This window comes from Sebastes umbrosus, chromosome 6, assembly GCF_015220745.1.
Source record: "Sebastes umbrosus isolate fSebUmb1 chromosome 6, fSebUmb1.pri, whole genome shotgun sequence".
In the NCBI taxonomy this organism is placed as follows: domain Eukaryota; kingdom Metazoa; phylum Chordata; class Actinopteri; order Perciformes; family Sebastidae; genus Sebastes; species Sebastes umbrosus.
The window spans coordinates 16,199,044-16,219,354 of record NC_051274.1 but is presented as its reverse complement, the minus strand read 5'-3'; the positions used below and the strand labels follow the sequence as shown (position 1 = coordinate 16,219,354).

At 40.2% G+C, this 20,311-nt stretch overlaps 1 protein-coding gene across 1 annotated transcript in view; it reads right to left on the bottom strand.

The window, feature by feature from the left end:
- The window catches only part of LOC119489326 (cadherin-4-like), a 276,141-nt gene that overhangs the window by 173,987 nt on the left and 81,843 nt on the right, over window positions 1-20,311 (bottom strand). The gene's annotated exons all lie outside the window — the stretch shown is intronic.

The window sequence follows — 20,311 nt, the reverse complement described above, 5'->3', positions numbered from 1 at the left end:
ATCTATCAGCGGCATCGCTGTGACCACTATAACTCATCTTCACCTACACAACAAGATATGGAGGGTGAATGTGGAGGTGGAGAGAGAGAGGACAGAAAAGTGGGAAAAAATAGAGATAGTAGAGAGAAGGATTATTGGTGTCCTTGCTTGAATACCATCAATGCTGGCGTTTGCATGAAGCAAGTGTGTGTGTGTGTTTAACTCACTGTTTCTCGTGGAGACTTAAAAAATGGAAAACAGACAGACTCAGCTAGTACACACGCACACACTCAGAGAAAGTCAGCGTGTGTCAGAGGCTGGCTCTATTGGATTACCTGAGGACACACTGTCTGTCTTTATTGCAAAGGTCCTTGTCGATTAAAGTTGCTGATAAATTGATTATGCCTCAAGGCCACCTGCTGGGCGCCGTCTGGCAACAATCAGGCTCAATAGCAAATCAATATTGCATAAACTGGTTATCATAGCCCATATTGACCTTATCAAGGTATATGAAGATAAAGATCAGAGCTCAAAATATGGTCAACAGAAGAAAGGACGGGGTTAATCATGTCTGACCTGTCTTTTTGTATAAACGCCTGAATAAAAAACTAAAAGGAACCCAAAGACTTTGCCTTCAATGACGATTCGCTATGTCTTTTGATGGGGAAACGACAGGAAGATATTTTGTGTTGATGCATTTATGCATACGTGCGTGCGCGGGCGCGCGAGTGTGTCTTTCTGTCCGAGCAGGTGTTCCCCATCTCCTGAGGAGTGTTCTACATACAGTCACCTTGGGCTGTGTCTGTCCTGGTACTGCACACAGAGCACTGGGACGACCTGACGTCTAACGCTAACTGGGGGATTCCTGCGTATTCTCAGCAACAAGGATGAAGAAAGAAAGTCGTGAGAGAGAAAGACATCTGGTTAAAAAGGCAGAGACAGACACAGAGGCAGAGAAGTGAAGAAAGAGACGGAGATGGAGAAAGAGGGGGGGATACACTGCAGAGAGAGGTAAACACACCAAGTACCTTACCTCCAGGTTGTCAGACAGGAGTAAGGGATGTTACATCTTAACAATGCTGACTACTAGGGCTGGGACGATTCACCTATCTCCCGATTCGATACTATCACGAAACTTGGGTGCCGATTTGATATGTATTGCGATTTTTAAGTATTGGGATTCGATATTACGATTTATTGAAATTTTTGTTAACTTTTTTAACACTAGACCATGGGAAAAAAATATAAATCATACACTTCTAGGGACTTTTACTTTGGAAAATATCTAAATTAATACAGTAAGAATGTTTGATTTTCAGCAAGTATGTAGTCTGAGATGTCCTGAAGGGAAATATATCAGTAATTGTCAGGAATTAGTTATTGAATTTTTTCCAGCAACCTGAAAATCAAAGAATAAAGACATTTCCCTCACAAATTAGTGGTATTTTCTTTCTAATTAATAAGGGACAAGTCATGTTTTATACTTCTGGTGAATATAATCCAATCAATGTTATTTCCATATTTGTATTTTGACCACGAAGATGCGAGTGACGGCTGGCTTGACCACACGTTACGATACGATAACGTTTCCTGTCCATGACAAAGTTAGCATGCAGCTTTAGCCATGATGTCTAGCTCTTCCTGGCAATGTGTGAAACATTGCTGTTTGTTTCGGTGACGGATACGGAACAGAAATGGCGTCACGTTACTCAGACTACAACAATAAAAGTGGTAAATTCCTTCTACCTCAACATAGACTCAAATGAAGCAAATAAATCGATTCTGGCATTAAAAAATCTATTTCAAGATGGTAAAAAAAAATAGGGGGATGGATTTTTTTTCCCCATGCCTACTGACTACCTGTCAATAATTTTGATGTATGACATGTTTGTACCTACTGTATGTCTAATGGTAGCCGTGCTATAATATCAAACTGTGGAGACAAAAAAAAGAAGGGAGAAAAAAACAGAATAAGGAGGGCAGAGTGGACAGACAGAGGGATTGAAGGGTCTCTGTCCCCGTCTCCAACTTTCACCCTCCTCAGCAGATACTGTCAGATGAGAGCAGGGAGCAGGGCCGTGAGTGAAAGTGGTTAGTGGAGCAGAAAGACGAACAGAGGAAGAGAGAGAGAGAGAGAGGGAATGCACTGCAAAAAATGTCCACCTTAACGGCTCATTTAGTCTCACATACATTTTTAAATCTGTCGTAAATCCTACTTCAATTAAGAGGAGCGAAACATTCCTGGCAAATGGGCTGTGATAATTCAGTTTCACTGATTGTTTCCTACAAAACAAGTGTAAACATACCGAGGCAAATCTAGAAAAATATGACATATAATTATAAAAAATAAATGGTTGTATTGACACTAGAGCTGCAACGATATTAAATTAATCACCTACTATTTTGATAATCGATTAATCGGTTTGAGTATTTTTTTAAGAAAAAAACAATCCTGTGATTGCAGCCTTTTAAATGTGAATATATTCTGGTTTCTTTACTCCTCTATGACAGTTAACTGAATATTTTTGAGTTGAGAACAAAACAAAACATTTGAGGACGTCATCTTGAGCTTTGGGAAACACTGACCGACATTTTCATACATTTTATAGACCAAACAACTAATCAAATAATGGAGAAAATAATCGACAGACTAATCAACAATGAAAATAATCATTAGTTGCGGCCCTAATTGACAAAGAAACTATGAACAAATATCTTTGTAATTTTCCTATTTTTTCAAAGAAAAAAAGACTCAATTCTAAATCAAACAACATCTTTTACAGTGTGGAATGAGCTCTGAAATAAAAATAAAGGTGGCCAAAAAAAAAAGGAAACAGATTGATAGATTGGGACAATGGGGCTAAAAGAAACAGAAGAAAAGAGCAGAGCAGAGCAGAGGGGAACTGGGGAGGAGCGGTGGGCCATTTTCATGTGGTGTGGGGATTAGGGGCATGACACCAATCCAAACAAAGCTAAAGACTAGAAAGGGGAGTTAATGGAGCACAAACAGAAAGGCGAGTTGGTGTTGCACGGTCACACACACACACATAAGCCACTTTGGAGAAACGCACAATAGGTCCTTTGGGGTCATGACAATGAGGAAAGAAAAGGGAAGAAGGGGAACAGGGACGTTGAAAGAAAGGTCAAGCATGGAAGGAAATCAAAAATCTGAGATTAATGAGATAAATTATTAGGGATATCAAACGATTAAACTATCTAATCGCATGATTGTCCATGATTAATCACAATTAATCACAAATGAATCGTACATTTTTTATCTGTTCAAAATCTACCAAAAAGGGAGACTTGTCAAGTATTTAATACTTATCAACATGGGAGTGGGCAAATATGCTGATTTATGCAAATGTATGTATATATTTATTACTGGAAATCAATTAACGACACAAAACAATGACAAATATTGTCCAGAAACCCTCACAGGTAATGCATTTAGCATAAGAAATATGCTCAAATCATAACATGGCAAACTCAAGCCCAACAGGCAACTACAGCTGTCAGTGTGTCAGTGTGCCGACTTGACTATGACTTGACCAAAACTGCATGTGATTATCATAAAGTGGGCATGTCTGTAAAGGGGAGACTCATTGGTACCCATAGAACCCATTTTTATTCACATATCTTGAGGTCAGAGGTCAAGGGACCCCTTTGAAAATGGCCATGACAGTTTTTCCTTGGAAAAATTTAACACAAGTTTGGAGCGTTATTTAACCTCCTTCCCGACAAGCTAGTATGACAAGACTGGTGCCAAATGATTCCTTAGGACTCTAGTTTCATATGATACAAGTATCTTCACTCTAGCTTTAAAACTCTTCCCGCTACAACCTCCAAAAAATCGATTATATTAATGCGTTAAAGAAATTAGTGCCGTTAAAACAATTTTGCGTTAACATGTTATTATCGCGTTAACCTTGACAGCCAAAGAAATGATACATTTTAGGATGCAGTATCACAGAGAGAGGCTGATTGAGATTGAATGAGTCGAAGCCCCACTGGTGCAAATACACAAAAGCATGCAACAACCATCTCCTTCCCCCTCGTGTCTTCAAAATGTGATTGGGTCTTTGAAGCTGTGATGATGAGTGATGAAACGATAAGGTCGGCCCCTGAGATATCCTCTCTCTCAATGAGAAGGGGTGTTTCTGAAGATGCTGAGATACAGCAGTCGTCCAAAGAGAGAAAGCGGAGATGTGTGTGCGGAGATAACTGGCGTACAGAAGAAGCTCGCCGCCCTTATCACGTTTCAGACGGGTGAGAGATGAGAGCCTGCTCAATAGTATCTATGAAGACTGACACACCTGTCCGGTGTCGTCCTCTCTATTCTTTGATCTTTCACTTCCAAGTGTTCTTCGCTGTCAATGCGAGAAAAAGATACGGAGCCACTACAGCATTTTAACTCACTGCTTTAGACAACCAATGGTGTCATCTCACAGGCACCATGTGGTGTTTTAAAAAACAGGATGGCCTGCACAAGTGGATTGGTCTACCAAAGCCAACCCTTTAGTGTATGTGTGTGTTCCATTCCTGCAACACTTTAACCTCTCCCCCCAGTTCTACATAATTTAGAGCACCTCAGGAAAACAGTCCAGCGTTGCTCTCCACTCTGAAATGACAGCTATAAAAGCAATGTCCTTTGCCTGGGGCGGACTTTAATGCTACACACCATACGAGCCACTAGTAAATGCCGGAGTTGTGCCATCTAGCAGAAACACCTTCACTGGAATGCAATTCGAGAAAAACGTGCTTTTTGTTATTCCAATCCCATTTCCATTAAAACTGACATTTCATCTAAAACCGAACCCCCCCTAGGGGAAACTAAGAGCTAGGGAGGAGATGAAGCAATAAAGATCTGTGTGTGTGTGTGTGTCCGTGTAGATTTGTCTGTCTGTGCTCTGCATGCATGCCAGCGTGTATTTTTCTGCATCTGGGCGAGATGGGATGACCTGAATGTGTAGGCAAATGTTGTGTGTACGCCCGTGTGATATAATGTTTTTAAAAGGCATCAGGAGCTAGAGTCTAAGCGCATGTAAGAGCCTGCGTGCTTGCCCTCGGGCCTCGCAATCCATCCTGTTCTTCCCCTGGATCAAGAGAAATGTCATTATTTGTAGCCATCAGTGAGAAATCAATGCAATTATGTTTTGAGCCTCCACTCTGCTCTTGCCCATAATGCATAATTTGTAAAGTCATAAACGACATTAACGCACGCTCCCTCCAGAGCTCTCCTCTCTTAACCCTTCATGGTGTGATCTCCTTTGATAGAAAATTAATTATTCGGTTTGCTGTGGAGGCTCGCGAGCTTGTTCCACTTTCCTCCACAGTGATGGAGTCGAGGGATCTGACACTATGATACTGTAGAGTTGGTCTAGGCTTTTGCACTTCTTATTCTACCACGGGAGAATGAGTGACAGGGGTGGAAATGCAACAAATATACACTCAACCTCGCACTCAGACATGCACATACATCCCAGACACACAAACTACTGCAGAATGTGGAACTAGATGGAAATGAGCTCAGTAGGCATTGTAACACAACGAGACATACTTCTGTTAGCTTCCAGCAAAGCAAAGCTCAATCTGTAGTTAATCCTCAGAAACACCCTGGAGTTTGTTGGGGGCCACTGTGTATACACACGATAGAGACATGCCTCCTCTATACACCTGAGGATGGGATCAGTGGGAGCTAATTTTAAAATAATGGAAAGATTCAAATAAAGCTCATATGGCAATGGCCAAACTCTGACTTCCGTTAGGTTTGCAGCACACTCAGACAATGATTAATCAGGAAAGAAACATAACAATCAGCTAGTTATGCACACATCAATCATTGCTGAATTCAAATTGCATGTCCTTGTCTCATTATCCCACCCACTCATTAAAAATAATGTGTGGATTCATACTGAGAAGAATGAACTGCATGGAATTCCTAAAGTAGTAAAAAAAAAGATGATTTCTATGCTAAATGCAGTACCTGTGAGGGTTTCTGGTTAATATTTGTCACTGTTTTGTGTTATTAATTGATTTCCAATCAAAAATATATACATACATTTGCATAACACAACCATATTTATCCACTCCCATGTTTAGAAGAGTATTAAATACTTGACAAATATCCCTTTAAAGGTACATTTTGAACAGATAAGAAATATGTGATTAATTGCATTTAATCATGGACAATCATGTGATCAGTTGTGATTAAATATTTTAATTGATTGACTGCCCTGATAATGACATTACCCATCATTGCTTTTGTTATACTGTATATATATATATATATATATATATATACACAGTATATAGAGAAAAAAGTATTCTGTCTTTTGTTGAGTTGAAAGTAAATTGAAGTGAAATGTGAACTGAAATGGATTTTTGCTTGTTTAACTGTAAACTGTGAAACCTGAGGTGACACAGTGAGTATGATATTGAAGCTGTACAATTTGATGGAAACCTCAGACAGATGATGGAAGCAGATAAAAGTACCAATCAATAAACGAGGAAACTGAGGCCTGTCACAGTGCAACCAGCCATGCCATTCAGATCTTTTTATTTTTAAAAAAAAGACCTTTTTACACCTTTACCTCTATCCACCATGATTAAAACTGAATATGGTGTGTAAAACATGGATAAACATGGGTTTTTTTTGTTTTTTTTGCAGCAATATGCAAAATTCCCCATTAGAAAAAACTGATGCAGTGATCAGTTCAAAACAATAAAGTATTCTAGCCAGTGAAGTCAACACAAAATACAAATAAGTATGCAGAACACAACACAGCAATGTAAATCAAGAACAATAATTTTTGTTAATGATACTGATACAAACAACCTCAGAAGCTTTATCCATATAAGCTGTGGTACTTCCGATGTAAATAAATATAATCATTCAATGGCATATTATGAGACTGCAGAACTTTCACCATATTTGACATAATTAAACAACAAGACAAAGGGTGTCAAAGTGAGTAGGGATGCACCGATCTGACTTTTTTTATTCCCGATAGCGATATCTGGGCGATACCGAGTACCGATCCGATACCAGTGTTTAATTAGTAAACTGTATGGCTCACTGTGTGGAAGTGACTGGGATCATTCTTTTGTGTGTAAGGAAACATCAAACTTGACTTAAACATTGCTTTCCTAACTTTGTAAAACAAAATGTAACAAATAAATACATAGATATAAATGTAATTGTTCTGTATTATTTAAATAATAAATCATACACCAGTAAATTGGTAAAACAAAAGAAAATCTTCAAAGATAACCAGGAATTACAATTCAAGTGTAAACCCTTTTAACGCAGCAACAAATTGGTCAGAACTTAAACAGGAATTATAATTACAGTATATAATGTATATAGTATATAAATGTAGAGTTGAATTTAACAGATTGGCATCATAATCTGATATCTGATCCAGCTATTTGAATCAGTATCGGCCCGATATCCGATCCGGTATCGGTATCGATGCATCATAAAAGTGAGTATACTGGCATCTGTTCACAATTTTGATAGAAGCTGATTTCGATAGGAATTTGATAGTTTATGCACTGAAACTTCTGTTTCATTTTCATGTACTAGATACATACAGTTCACCAAAATGGTCACCAGAGAACAAATGTGACAGAGTAAGTATATGGCAGAGTCCTTATAGATGGCACTCCCTCCAAGTGTTCATGGTTCCAAGGCCTCACATGAAACACAGCATACTATACAGACTGTGTTTTATCTTGGTCTTCCACTTTCCCAGATGGGTTCCAGCTCCTCATCATCTACCAAGGCACTGCCTCTTGACCTGAAGTCAGTGTGTGTCCCCAAGCCAGAGTCCTGAGACAGTGACAACAAGCGCACACACATAAGATCCACAACTAACTCGTCTCTTTATGAAAGCAACCTCATTCCGGCTCTCCATTCTCACTGAAGGACTAACAGGTCAGTAGGTCGGCATGTTCTTGTTCCCTCTAAGGGCAACACATTTATTGCTAACTTGATGAGGAGGCACACCACCTGCTCTCTTGCTCTCAACTGCAGCTTCACTTTCATATATACGGTTTATAGTTTGTGATTGCTTTATCAATATTTATGTGTTACCATGTTATTTTTCAGGGGGCGAGTGCGGGGGGAATTACGTTGAATGGAAACGTAACGCGACCATACCTTAAGACTAAACCTAAATCAGGTTCCAAAATTAGTTCAAATGAGTTGCAGTTAATTGGGTTAATGAGCACGCTGATTTGTAATTTCTTCTCCTATGGGTAGTGTGAACCACAGTAAAGCATCATTGTCATGTCAAATAACATGGCTTGTAAAGTGAAAGTGAAAAACAGCAGTGTTGCCTCTGCTCTATGCCACTAGTCCTCAAAGAGGCGATTACCCTGCAATTAATGTCTGTCTTTTGTATAGGGAGACTACAGAGCACAGGCAAAGCCTGTTCCTCCAATTGAGGATGAAACAACAACTGGTCAACGTCAGATTAACAGGAGGCAGCAAGGATGAGTCCCCAATAGGAGTCGTTAGAATGCATATAGAAAGGGGGGCTGACCTGCCCCTTCTGCAAAGAGTCTCTTTTCTTGAGCAACAGCTGGGATGAAGACAGAACAGCTGGACAACCAGCAGTGGGTGATGTCAAACCGAGGCTCGTGATTCCTCCAGCCACTGAAACATTTGAGCTGCGACTGAGATGAAGGCCCCAAAGAAGCATCACAACACAGCTGGGCACCAAGTAGCTGTCGTGTGTCTTTGTGCTTCAGGACAATCATTTCAAGCCACACAGGGCCATGACATGACACCTAATTGTGGCAACAGCTCTGGTGGGAATGTTTGTCTGTCTCACCATGGGATGCTAACTCAAGATTGTTAAAGGAAATAGATGTTTTGTCTCTCAGCAGCTGTGGGTTTATATAGGAAGCAACTAGCAGAAATGCCTCCACATACAGAACATGGAGATGTCACCCAGAAGGTCATTCTGCCGCCACCCTTTTGTAAGTTACCCTCAATAAAGAAAGTCAGGTGTCACAGGGGGCCGAGGTGGGAGATGCAAACTGAGGGCAAAAGGGGTTGCAAGTGTAATTACTGCTTGACTGAAGACAGACAAGATGCTGTATCTGTCAACAGCAAAAGGTGAGTACAAAATATATGTTGCTCCTACATTTGACAAAGTCTATGTCGCAACCATAGACTTTATATAAAGATGGACGATGCGTCTCCACTTCCCCCCACTGTACGAAAGTGAAGCCAAAATATCACGGATACGGGCGCTGCCATTTCGCAGTGGTGACGTCATTTGCGGCCAGAGTCTGTGCAGTAGTGATTGGGGGGGGGGGGGGTAGAACCGCGGTATCAACGTCCCGCCAATACACCCACCCGACACAATCGCGAGCACGGCCACAAAACAGCGAGCAAAACAGCTAACCATAATATTTCTATAAATACATTCATGGTCAAACTGGCGCGTGTCTGCTAACTTCCACTCCAGGACATGAACACACAAACGACGGTCCAACAGCGATGGCTAACCTTAGTCAGTGGACATGTTGCTAAGCTAGCTAGCGACACGATCTGTGACTGTATGAACCATAGACTGTATCTTATACATACTGTAGCTGCTGGATATAAAGATCTTTATTTACAGACGTTCCTATAAAGTACTTTATGTACAGTCCGTGTTTGCAACCACAGACTGTATATAAAGATGGCCGACATGACAGCTCCCCAAAACTGAAGCCAGACATCTTGATTGCCCCCTGGTGGCTTGCTGCGGTAAAAGTCATAAATACCGCCCCCTCCACGCTAGAGGATACGGGATATTTTGGCTTCACTTTTGCACAGTTGGAGGGAGTGGAGACGCGTCGTCCATCTATATATACAGTCTATGGTTGCAACCAATAGAACAGAAATGTTTTTGGACAAAGCTCAACATTCAAAAAAGTTCCGAATCAATACCTCCTTTATATAAATAAGAGCAATACTTGCATTTTCAAAAACTATTATTGAAAAACATTATTTTTGATTATGGGCTGCTCAAACGTCTGACACATCTCAAACAGCTGCCAAAGACAGTAATCTTAGACTACAGTCCTTCTTTGTGTTTTCATCTCATTCAGAGGATGTTTTTGAGTTACATTTACTTTCTGGGTGGAAGCTCTTATCCACAAATGCCACACTATGAAAGCTTTCTTCAAGTTCAGTTCGAGGAGGAGGCTGGGAAAAAGTACATAAAGATCCCGAGGCAATAAGTGATAAAAGTAGACACGCACAGTGTAAAACCCACTATGGGTTCACGAGACCTGGCTGCTGTAAAGCTGTGGTTTATATACAGTATGTACAAATTGATAAGGCATTTGACAGAAAAGGACTGACAATCTTGGCTTGATGGATATATCAAATAAAACTATAAATATTTGCGAGCTACCTCTTCTCAAATGTAAGAGTTTGTTGCTTTATATGTTTTTATCTTATTGTAAGTTGAATACTTGAAAACATTTTAAGACATCACTTTTTGCTTTTATAACACGGGATGGGCATCTGCCATTTACATTTTTTGATTTACAGTGCAGTTCATAAGCGTGTTTGTTGTATGTTGTTCGACAACAGCAACTGAGAGCAGGTGGCATTCAGGATCAGCCGTTTTTTAGATTCACTAAAGGCCAGGGTTAGCCATCTAACTTATTTATGTGTATACAAATGCTTTATAATTCATAACCACATGCTCCCTTATAAAATCAAAATGAGAGAACACTATTGGGCTTGTTGGTGTACATCACTATAGTGTACTTTCAAGCTTGATCACCTATATAGATGCTGATCTTGGTATTAAAGAGATAAGACAATCTGGGATCTTTAAATCTTGATGTAAAACCATTTTATATTCTCTATATCTTATTGTTGTTGGGATTTAACAAAAGTCTCTATAATGCAGCATAGAGAGTGAAAGTTTGGTTGAGGCTTGGCTAGCTTAGCAGTCGTTCAGTTTAGTGTGTGGAGCTCAGCACTTTGCCAATGGGGTCCTCAAGGCATATGAAGGTGATCTACTATGGCATATTTTTTTTATACATAGGATCCTGCTAACACAGTTTCTCTTCCTCCTGAGAGACAGCAGATCCTACCGCCCCAGTCAGTTATGTGTCAGCGTCTTGAAGTTTGGTTGTGTTGCTGGAATCCATTTGTACAGTAACCGCTTACAATCAAAGCCATTCATGCCATTAACAGTAGTAGTAAGTCTACAGTGGGGGTGATACTTAAAGGGGAACTATGCCCATTTTCAAAATTCATACATGTTATTCCTATCGTCTAAGATAGTCCACAAAAATATTAGTAAACATGAAAAACTCTCTCCAAAATCCAAAAAGTAGAGTGCTAAAACTCAAACTTGTGATGTCATAAGGTATAAAGTCTGGAGCTGCTCCATAGACAATGAATTGGAGATTGATTTTGTGGACTCACAGAATGTTTGTTTTCTTTTTTATACCCAAATTAACTTGTAAATGTTCCCATATACTCAGATCATTCCCTTGGGTGCTCTCAGTGTCGTCTAGAACATCTCTCCTAATTCATTGTGTATGGAGCGGCGCCAGACTTTATACTCTATGACATCACAAGTTTGAGTTTTAGCACTCGGTTTGGGGATTTTGAAGAGGGTTGTTCATGTTTACTAATATTTTTTGGACTATCTTAGACCGTAGGAATAACATGTATGAATTTTAACAATGGGCTTTGTTCCCCTTTAAGTATATTTCGGGTGGATTATCACTTTACTTATTGGTGCATTTCTCATAAATTGTGGCATTCAGTGTCTTTAAACTTAAAGTGGCCATGATATTTTCATAGTAATGGGGTATTAAATGACAACGTGAAAACAATGTGAGAATGTGAAAGAAGTCCTCGTAGTGAGAGAATTATGACCCAAATCTGCTGCTCCTTTCGGCTTTACAGAGCTTTGTAGCGATTTTCAGCTCATTGTTAAGCTGGCCGGTCTGCAACTTAACCGTTCACCGTCTCTCTCACTGTCCTTTTTGATGTTGTTGTACTCATACGTTACTCCCACCACTAGTATCTGATGATATTAAGATTAGATTAGTCTGTTGCCATCACAAACCAACTGCTGTTGCAAATGTTTGTTATTAAGTCCACACTATAAATGCTGTACCGTAATTGCTCATTTAAAAATGTAAAAAACAAATGTACTGATCATAAGATTTCCAACTGAAATCAACATCTATCCGCCACTTATCAGCCCATTAAAAAGAGTTATATTCTGCTTCATTATGATGTGATAGTTAACATTCATATTGTTTTTCACTCCGGAAATAAAAACGAAATGGAAGAGGATGTAGAAGAGAGAGGTTTAATCTGCAGACTGACAGAGAACAGGATGCAGAAGACAAGAATGCGCGGACTGTGAAGGCTGCTGAGTGTAAGTATAGGTCAAAGTTCAGGTTGTTCCGTGAACCCTTAATGGAGGCTAAATTAGTGGACTGAGGGGTCAGCTAATTAAGGGTGGCTCCAACTAGCATATTTCTACCTTAATAATTCAACCTCTTTGGTAAATTATTCATTAAAAACCTGCATGCAGCCAGTCCCTTTTAGTGAGGGCATGGCAAACACACACATGAACACACACACAAACATGTACCTGTACATAAAGGCACATATACACTCAAACTAGTGCTCGAAATGGCCAGATTTCATTGGTAGCAGCCATTGTGAGTTCAAGGGTGTTATATAAAAGAAAATATACCACTAGAGGGTATAGGTTTTATCTTTTCTTCCTTCGTTATATCATCTTGAGGAAGGTGTTTTCTCATTTACAATTTCTGTAGGTCATTCTGGTGAAAATAAGTAATATGATTTCCATGTGAACATTATCATAGAGCACATCCATCTTATGTTAAATAATGTAAAGTCAACTCCTCGACCTTTCCTTAGAAACAGCCCCTTTATGTTCCTAACATATTTTCATATAAACAGTAAAAACCTTCACAATTCAAAAGGACAATAAGAAACAGCTTGAAATGAGATTAAATTGACCCCTGTTAACCCGTGTTTAGGACATAATACATTTCTTATATCTTTAGTGCCGCATTTCCATGTATTTCTGCGAAAAACCCACGATTCCTCAGCACACAAACTTGGATGTTCATGTTTCAAGTGTTTTTGTTGCAGCTCTAGCTCCAGATGCAGTATATGAACTTTTAAGTATATTCTATGTATAATTGTATGCCCTCTGAATGCTGTCTAGTTTAATCTGTGAAACATGCTGGGGATGTTACTTAACCAGTAAGAGGTGCCTGATGCACACTATTCAGAGGAAGAAAGTGCTTCAACTCAAAACCAACCTTTGAGTTTTCACTACCCTGACTGTGTGGGTGTGTTCCAGTTAGGGCTGGGCAATAAACGGATATCATATCAATATCATGATATGAGACTAGATATTGTCTCAGATTTTGGATATCGTAATATCGCATAAGTGTTGTCTTTTCCTGGTTTTATTGGCTGCATTACAGTAAAGTGATGTACTTTTCTAAAGAGTGTTCTATAGCGCTTCTATTATTTGCCTTTACCCACTTTGTCATTATATCCACATTACTGATGATTACTTATCAAAAAGCACCAATAGTCAACCCTACAATATCATTGCAATATTGATATCAAGGTATTTGGTCAAACATATCTTGATATTTGATTTTCGTTTACGTTTCCAGCCCCGACGCTAACACAAACGCACATAATGGTGATGAATATAAAATTGCGCTTTCATCACAAACAACCTCAGCACAACATCTGATAGATACCTCAAAAGTGTCAAAGAGAACCACGGACTAGTGCAAACTACTTAAAATTCAACCCTCACTGCACATAAAGCATTATATTAACAGCGTCAGATTCTGTAGCTTCACCTTTATTCGACTGCACCGGCAAAGCAAAGCCCCCACAACTCCGCTCACATCCACTCTCTCCTTCTCATTTTCCCACAACATGTGGCCTCAGATAAGTAATGTAATCTTGGAAAAGGTTACGTCTCTAAAACAAGGCAATCATATTAAAAGCTAATGGATACATAAAATCAAGAGTTCATAGGTGATGATTAATCAACTGCTGAAATGCACTGCGCTTAAATCAGTTTAGACTGAATTAATCCCCAACCAGCCACTGTTCCCGTCCTCTGGGCAATTTAGTGAGAAAATACAATTACGGCCTATGAGTTACACCTCACTGGTTCATCTCACCTCTGTGGTGCTCCAGTGTGCCAAACCATGCCTGTATGACTCAGTAGGCGCCTGCCACAGCCCCAGCTCAGTACTGACATGATTAAAAAGAAAAATATATATTTATTTAATATATATTTAATATATTTATTAGGGCTTTCAAAGTTAACGAGATAATTTGTTTGCGTTCGATAACGCATTAACGCAATCAACCTTTTGGTATATTGTTGCGGGCTCAGTTTTAAATGTAGAGTGAAGATACATTGCATCATATGAAACTATGTTATACTAGCTTGTCGAGAAGGAGGTTAAATAATGCTCCAAACTTGCGCTACATTTTGGCAAGGAAAAACTGGCATGGTCATTTTCAAAGGGGTCCCTTGACCTCTAACCTCACGGTATGTGAATGAAAATGGGTTCTATGGGTACCCACGAGTCTCCCCTTTACAGACATGCCGCCTTTATGATAGTCACATGCAGTTTGGGGCAAGTCATAATCAAGTCAGCACACTGACACACTGACAGCTGTTGTTGCCCGTTGGGCTGCAGTTTGCCATGTTATGATTTAAGCATATATTTTTTTATGCTAAATGCAGTACCTGTGAGGGTTTCTGGACAATATTTGCATAAAGCAGCATATTTACCCACTCCCATGTTGATAAGAGTATTAAATATTCAACAAATCTCCCTTTTTCTATTTTGAACAGATAAAAAAAAGTGTGATTTATATGCGATTCAATATTCTAATCGATTGAGAGCTCTAATATTTATCAAACCCTGTGATGGAAGCTTAGAATCAATGCATCTACAGCAAAATGTGGTGAGTGTCTCGATTCAATCGTTTTTCTGACTAGGCCTTTCATGTCCACATCTCCTCACTCAGGTATGACAGTCTGCTGAGTGAGAGAATTGAAACTATACTTTTGGAAGCATGATAAAGAGAGGAGCACATGCTGGGTCTATTTTATAGCGCTCTGGGCTCTGTTCTTGCCTCTCTCTTTTTTAGCGTATATCACGCAGTTTGAGGGCCGGGGATATTCTTCTCAGAGTTCCTCCTTCCTAATCTGTCTTGAACAAACTCTGGCAACATAACGCCACACATATCATCCTTAGCTTCTCATTACCCGCTCAGCCAGAGCACCAGAGCTGTGCTCCTCTAGGCCTGACTGCAGAGTGGGTCAACATGCAGAGCTCTGCCCAAGGACAGGCTTGGTACATCTTTGATCCCACCCATTTTGTGACCATATGTACTGTATGAACTGTATGTGTGTGTGTGTGTGTGTGTGTGTGTGTGTGTGTGTGTGTGTGTGTGTGTGTGTGTGTATGACGTATTTGTGCTTGTTTACTACAAAGTTACAGGGCAGTTTTAGTGCATTGAGTTGCCCAGGGAGAAGAGGCATTTCTACATAAATCCTTTAACTATAAATCTTCAAAGCAGCCTCAAACTAGCTGACCATAGCAGATGCCTACAGTACAACAGTGCTACAGTGGCCATTACGAATTATGTGTCTGAAGTGTTGTAAATTCAAATTTGTAATAAATTAGGACTGGAGCTCCACAACAGTCAATCTTTTCATCAAAAGCACTTCTTGAGCTGTCCTTGAGAGCCAAAGTCATGAGACCATGAGCTAAATACATTAAAAATAGCAGATACAAATTATGGTAAATTCGCCTTTCTAGTCTTCTGACCACTAAAAACGCTTTAAACTACATGTCATTACATTCACATACACTGATACAGAGGCTGCCATGCAAGGTGCCAACCTGCCCATCAGGATCTAATCCAAATACTCATTCACACACCGATGGCGCAGCCTTAATTTAGGGTTAAGTATCTTGTTCAAGGATATTTTGACGACCTTTACCTCTGAACCACAGCTCATATAAATATGGTTCTTTTAAAAGTCATATTCTGGTGACTAGTTATGGTGACTGTGTCTATTTCTTATAAACAGTCTAAGTTCTACAAGTTGCACAAATTCTGTGCCATCAATGTTCAATTTTCCCCTGTGTTATCGAAAATGGTATTGAATATCAACATTTTTCAAGGTATTGTATCAGAGTTTGAAATTCCAGTATTGTGACAACACTAATAAATATATCGTTTTAAAAATTGTTCTAACTCAAGTGGATGGCAGAGACCACAAAACAACTATATAACGACAACGACAGTGGCAAACGATATCGTTGGGATCTCTTTCAGAGCAATTTGATGAACGATAGAAACATTGACAGCCAATCCATCCGAATGTCAGGGCGTCACGTCGGACACAGCTGGAGCGTGCAGCACATGCTTGGCACCGCAGTTTACAGCACATCAGTGTGGATGCTCACATCGGTATCGTTCTAGGTGTGGCAAATGTCTCACGTTGCTGTAGCACCACTATAGGCAAAATGCCGTCAAATGTTGCAGAATGGCTCAGTGTCATGAACATGTGTCATCTATAATAGCATGTATATTTGTCATCCAAATATGTTACCAAATTAATAACGATTGAATTAAATTGCATCACTCCCCATGGGTAGTAATTCAGGGACAGTAATTCTACAATTGGAAGTGATTTTACAATTAGTTCTTAGTGATTAAGAAGGTCTGCTGCTTTCATGTTGCACCGTATGTGTAATAAAAAGTCAATTTTCTACAAAGCTCGATTTCTATTCACATCTGAGCCACAACATCGTCTGGAAAAGGATGCGAGTATCACTTACTTCCTCTTGAAGACGTGGATGGTTTTTAAATTTAAATGAACATCTCTACTTCAGTGAATCACCTCTCCGCTCCCTCTCCATATTTCTTTGCATGTCTTTCTCGAGCGCACTCCTTTCATCATGCTAAGAAACTACAGGATGTGTCATGCTTGTTCTCATCTCCTCAAGAATGTTTAAAGCTGAATAGGGCAGCGCTGGACTTGCCTGTGTTTGCTTGTGTAAATCACGCTTGCTGTTTATTGGTCGCTACTTGTCTGTAAATGTGTTTTCTGGGAGAGCGTGTGCTCGAGTGTGTGTACTCATTCTGTCATTCTGGTTTCCGTTCTCTCAGATGCCCAATGAGAGAAGCAAATCCACTCAGAGAAACAAATAGTCCCCCTGTTGTGAGTGTGAAGTGGCCATAAAGAGAGAGGGCCGAGTGAGAAACAAAGGGGAGAGCGAGCAGGTACCTACAAGTGAGAGTTACAATGTGTACTCTCTCTCCCTCTCTCTCTCTCTGTCTCTCTCTCTCTTCATCATCTATCTATCCTTGCCTTTTTCGTCTTCACCTGAATGGTCTCTCCCTTTTTGCCTTTACCTCCTGCCCTCATTTGCATGCCTTTTCATGGGAAAACATCCCCGCGTTTGACAGTGGAAATGAATTTCCGTATCGCTGAATATACTTATAACAGTGAATTCTACAGCAGTTTGCTGAGGAAGGATCTTGCTTTGGAATCCATTTATCCTTAAGAAAACCCTATAACTCAGCTCCAGCATGCTTTGAAACACACACATAATAGCACGCGGTGTTGAGTTAGGGAGGTGTGCGGGGGGGGGGGTTCTGCTTTGGCTTACAGTTTAGCCCTGCTGCTGTTATTTCTGCGGTCAGTCCCTTTGTACTTGGATCCATATTCAAATATTAGGGATTTATGGGTATTGATGTTTTTAACCTCGTTCTGCTGACATGTTAGAATTCAGAATAGCGTTCCTGGGTAATGGCAAGGCAGTGATGCGGATGCATAGTTTATGGATACTGTTTGAATGTCAAACTGAGAAAACCACTAGCACAGCACAAGAGACAAAAAAGCGTAGCTAGGGAGCGAGGGAGGGAGTAAAACACTGAGAACGGGAGGGAAAAAAAAGACAAAGAAAGATAGAGCAGATTAAGGGTGCATTGCTATGTCTGAGCTTCATAGGCATATAAGCTTGATTCATGCAAATCAATGAGGTTGTCAACGTCTCAGACGTGGCCACAATGGCTCTTTTATGCAGGCTAAAGCTCAGCACTCTTCTTGATCGCTACAGGGCAATAATTATTGAGCATATCCAGCCAATACGCCGTGTCTCTGCTTACAGAAACTGTCAACCCCACATTTAAATGACAGCAGCTCGATAACGCTGGAATATCACATGAAAATGCTTCATCTTGTGCACACATACTCCTCCTCCCCCCCTCTCACTGACTCCTATTTTGAATTCCATTCTGTCAGCTCTCTGAGCATGGCTAAACACCAGCAAATGAATTCAGTAGGTGGTGATGTGTGTCGGGTACTGCATGTAATAATCCATATTAAAATTCCATAATTGGAGTCTAATTAGAGAGGTAATAAAGTCTACTCCAAACTCTAATGCAGTCGTCTCTGAGCAAAGTACGTCTAACTTTTTTCTCCCATGAGGCACTTGAAGGTAGAAGAGAAGGTGCTTTCACTACGCTGCCATGGCATCAACAGCTCAGCTCTTAGATCAAGTTTTACTTTGAATGTTTCTGTGCTCAGAGGTGAGTGCTCAGCTTTAAGAAGACTTCCAGCTTTGTTCTGTTTCATGAAGAGAGACTGTAGCCATCAAGAGACCCGGCGGTGACTGATGTAGAGTGACCCTGGGTAACAGCGATCCGTCTATCTGCCATCACTTCAGTGTTCCTATCAAAAACTAAGCTAAAATAAAGATCCGTGACAGATATATCTTATTTAAAATGTGTCATAATCGGTCATAAAAGCGAGGGATGATCACAGGCCATGCAGGTGTTGGTGAGAAAGTGTTTTCTTTGCCTTTTAACTGCATCATTAGCACGAGGCGTCGCAGTAACACCAAGCACACAGGTGCCACATCCTCGTGAAAAGATACATCTTCCTCTCCAAAACAAATGTGAAACTAATGGAGTGACGCTGGCAGTGATTTGGCCGTGTACACCTCATATACTACTACTCAGCACTGTTTCATCCCGTCAGCAGTAAAATGCTAACACCTTCTGCACCATGTCCCAGATTTGGACCATTTGCATAAACTGCCATCTTAAATTATTCACAGCTGCTGTCTTTGCTTTTCTGACTAATTATATGTTGAGCTCCTGTGTTTTCTTTCCACCATTTAGACAAGGAGAGGGTACCAACACTAGCTCCGACACACACACCCATGCACATGGCACATGCATGCATGAGATCAGCACCACAAAGATCAGCAACAATCATCTGACTTGTGTTAGATTGTGTTTGATATTATACTGTATAATATTTTTTACGAGTATGTTTTTGTTTTTTACCTCACCACAGTTCCTTCATTGCCTTTCACTTGATTTAGTATTTTACCTCTTATTTAGTGGATTACAACAGGTCCAATCCCAAACATTAAGACTGATTGTTGCAGTTTTTGTTTAAAGGATTGAAGAAAACACTGAAAATATCCCCAACATCAGCCAAGCCTTTGAGCGTCAGCAAGCCTTTGGTATCTCTAAACATAACACATTTCAGGAGTAAAAGTCAGAGAGGAGAGAAAATTGGACAGGTTAACTTCTAACTCAAGATTTCAAACTCAAGTTATTAGTTTTGGATACGATAACAGCATCAAATAACAGCTGTTTTCTCCCGTACACCTTTCCTTCTAAGGCGCTGTTCACACCTGGCATTAACTAGCATCCTGAGTGATCCAAATACACAGGTGTGAACGCACTCAAGATGCATTGAGGACGCAATGAGATCCGATCGCTCAGACCACATTCAGAGGTGGTCTGGGCCGCATACCGCATTCTTTTAGCAGTGTGTACGCAAATGCGAGCCTGGGCCACATTGAAGGACTGCCTACTCAACTGACGTATGTGTGTGTGTCAGTGTGTGTTACTCACTGAGAGAGGTGATCCACAACAGCTTGTATAGCCGAGGGTTACGTTGCGCCTATAATTTATGAAGGTAATAAAATAACGGCAAACACTTTATTACTCCCAGATTGTCAACAGTAGTGCATAACCACGTCACTCATTCCGTTCTGACCTTTCACGAAAGAAGTTCTAGACATATAGCCTACACCGCATCAAGAGGCAACTCAACAAAAAAGCTTAATATATAGTTCTATAGCTTTATAGCGTGTCGGTGTTTTGTTTCGGTGTTCTGCACAGATCTGATACGTGCCTGCCCATCCGGCTCTCTGAAGCTCTGGTGCC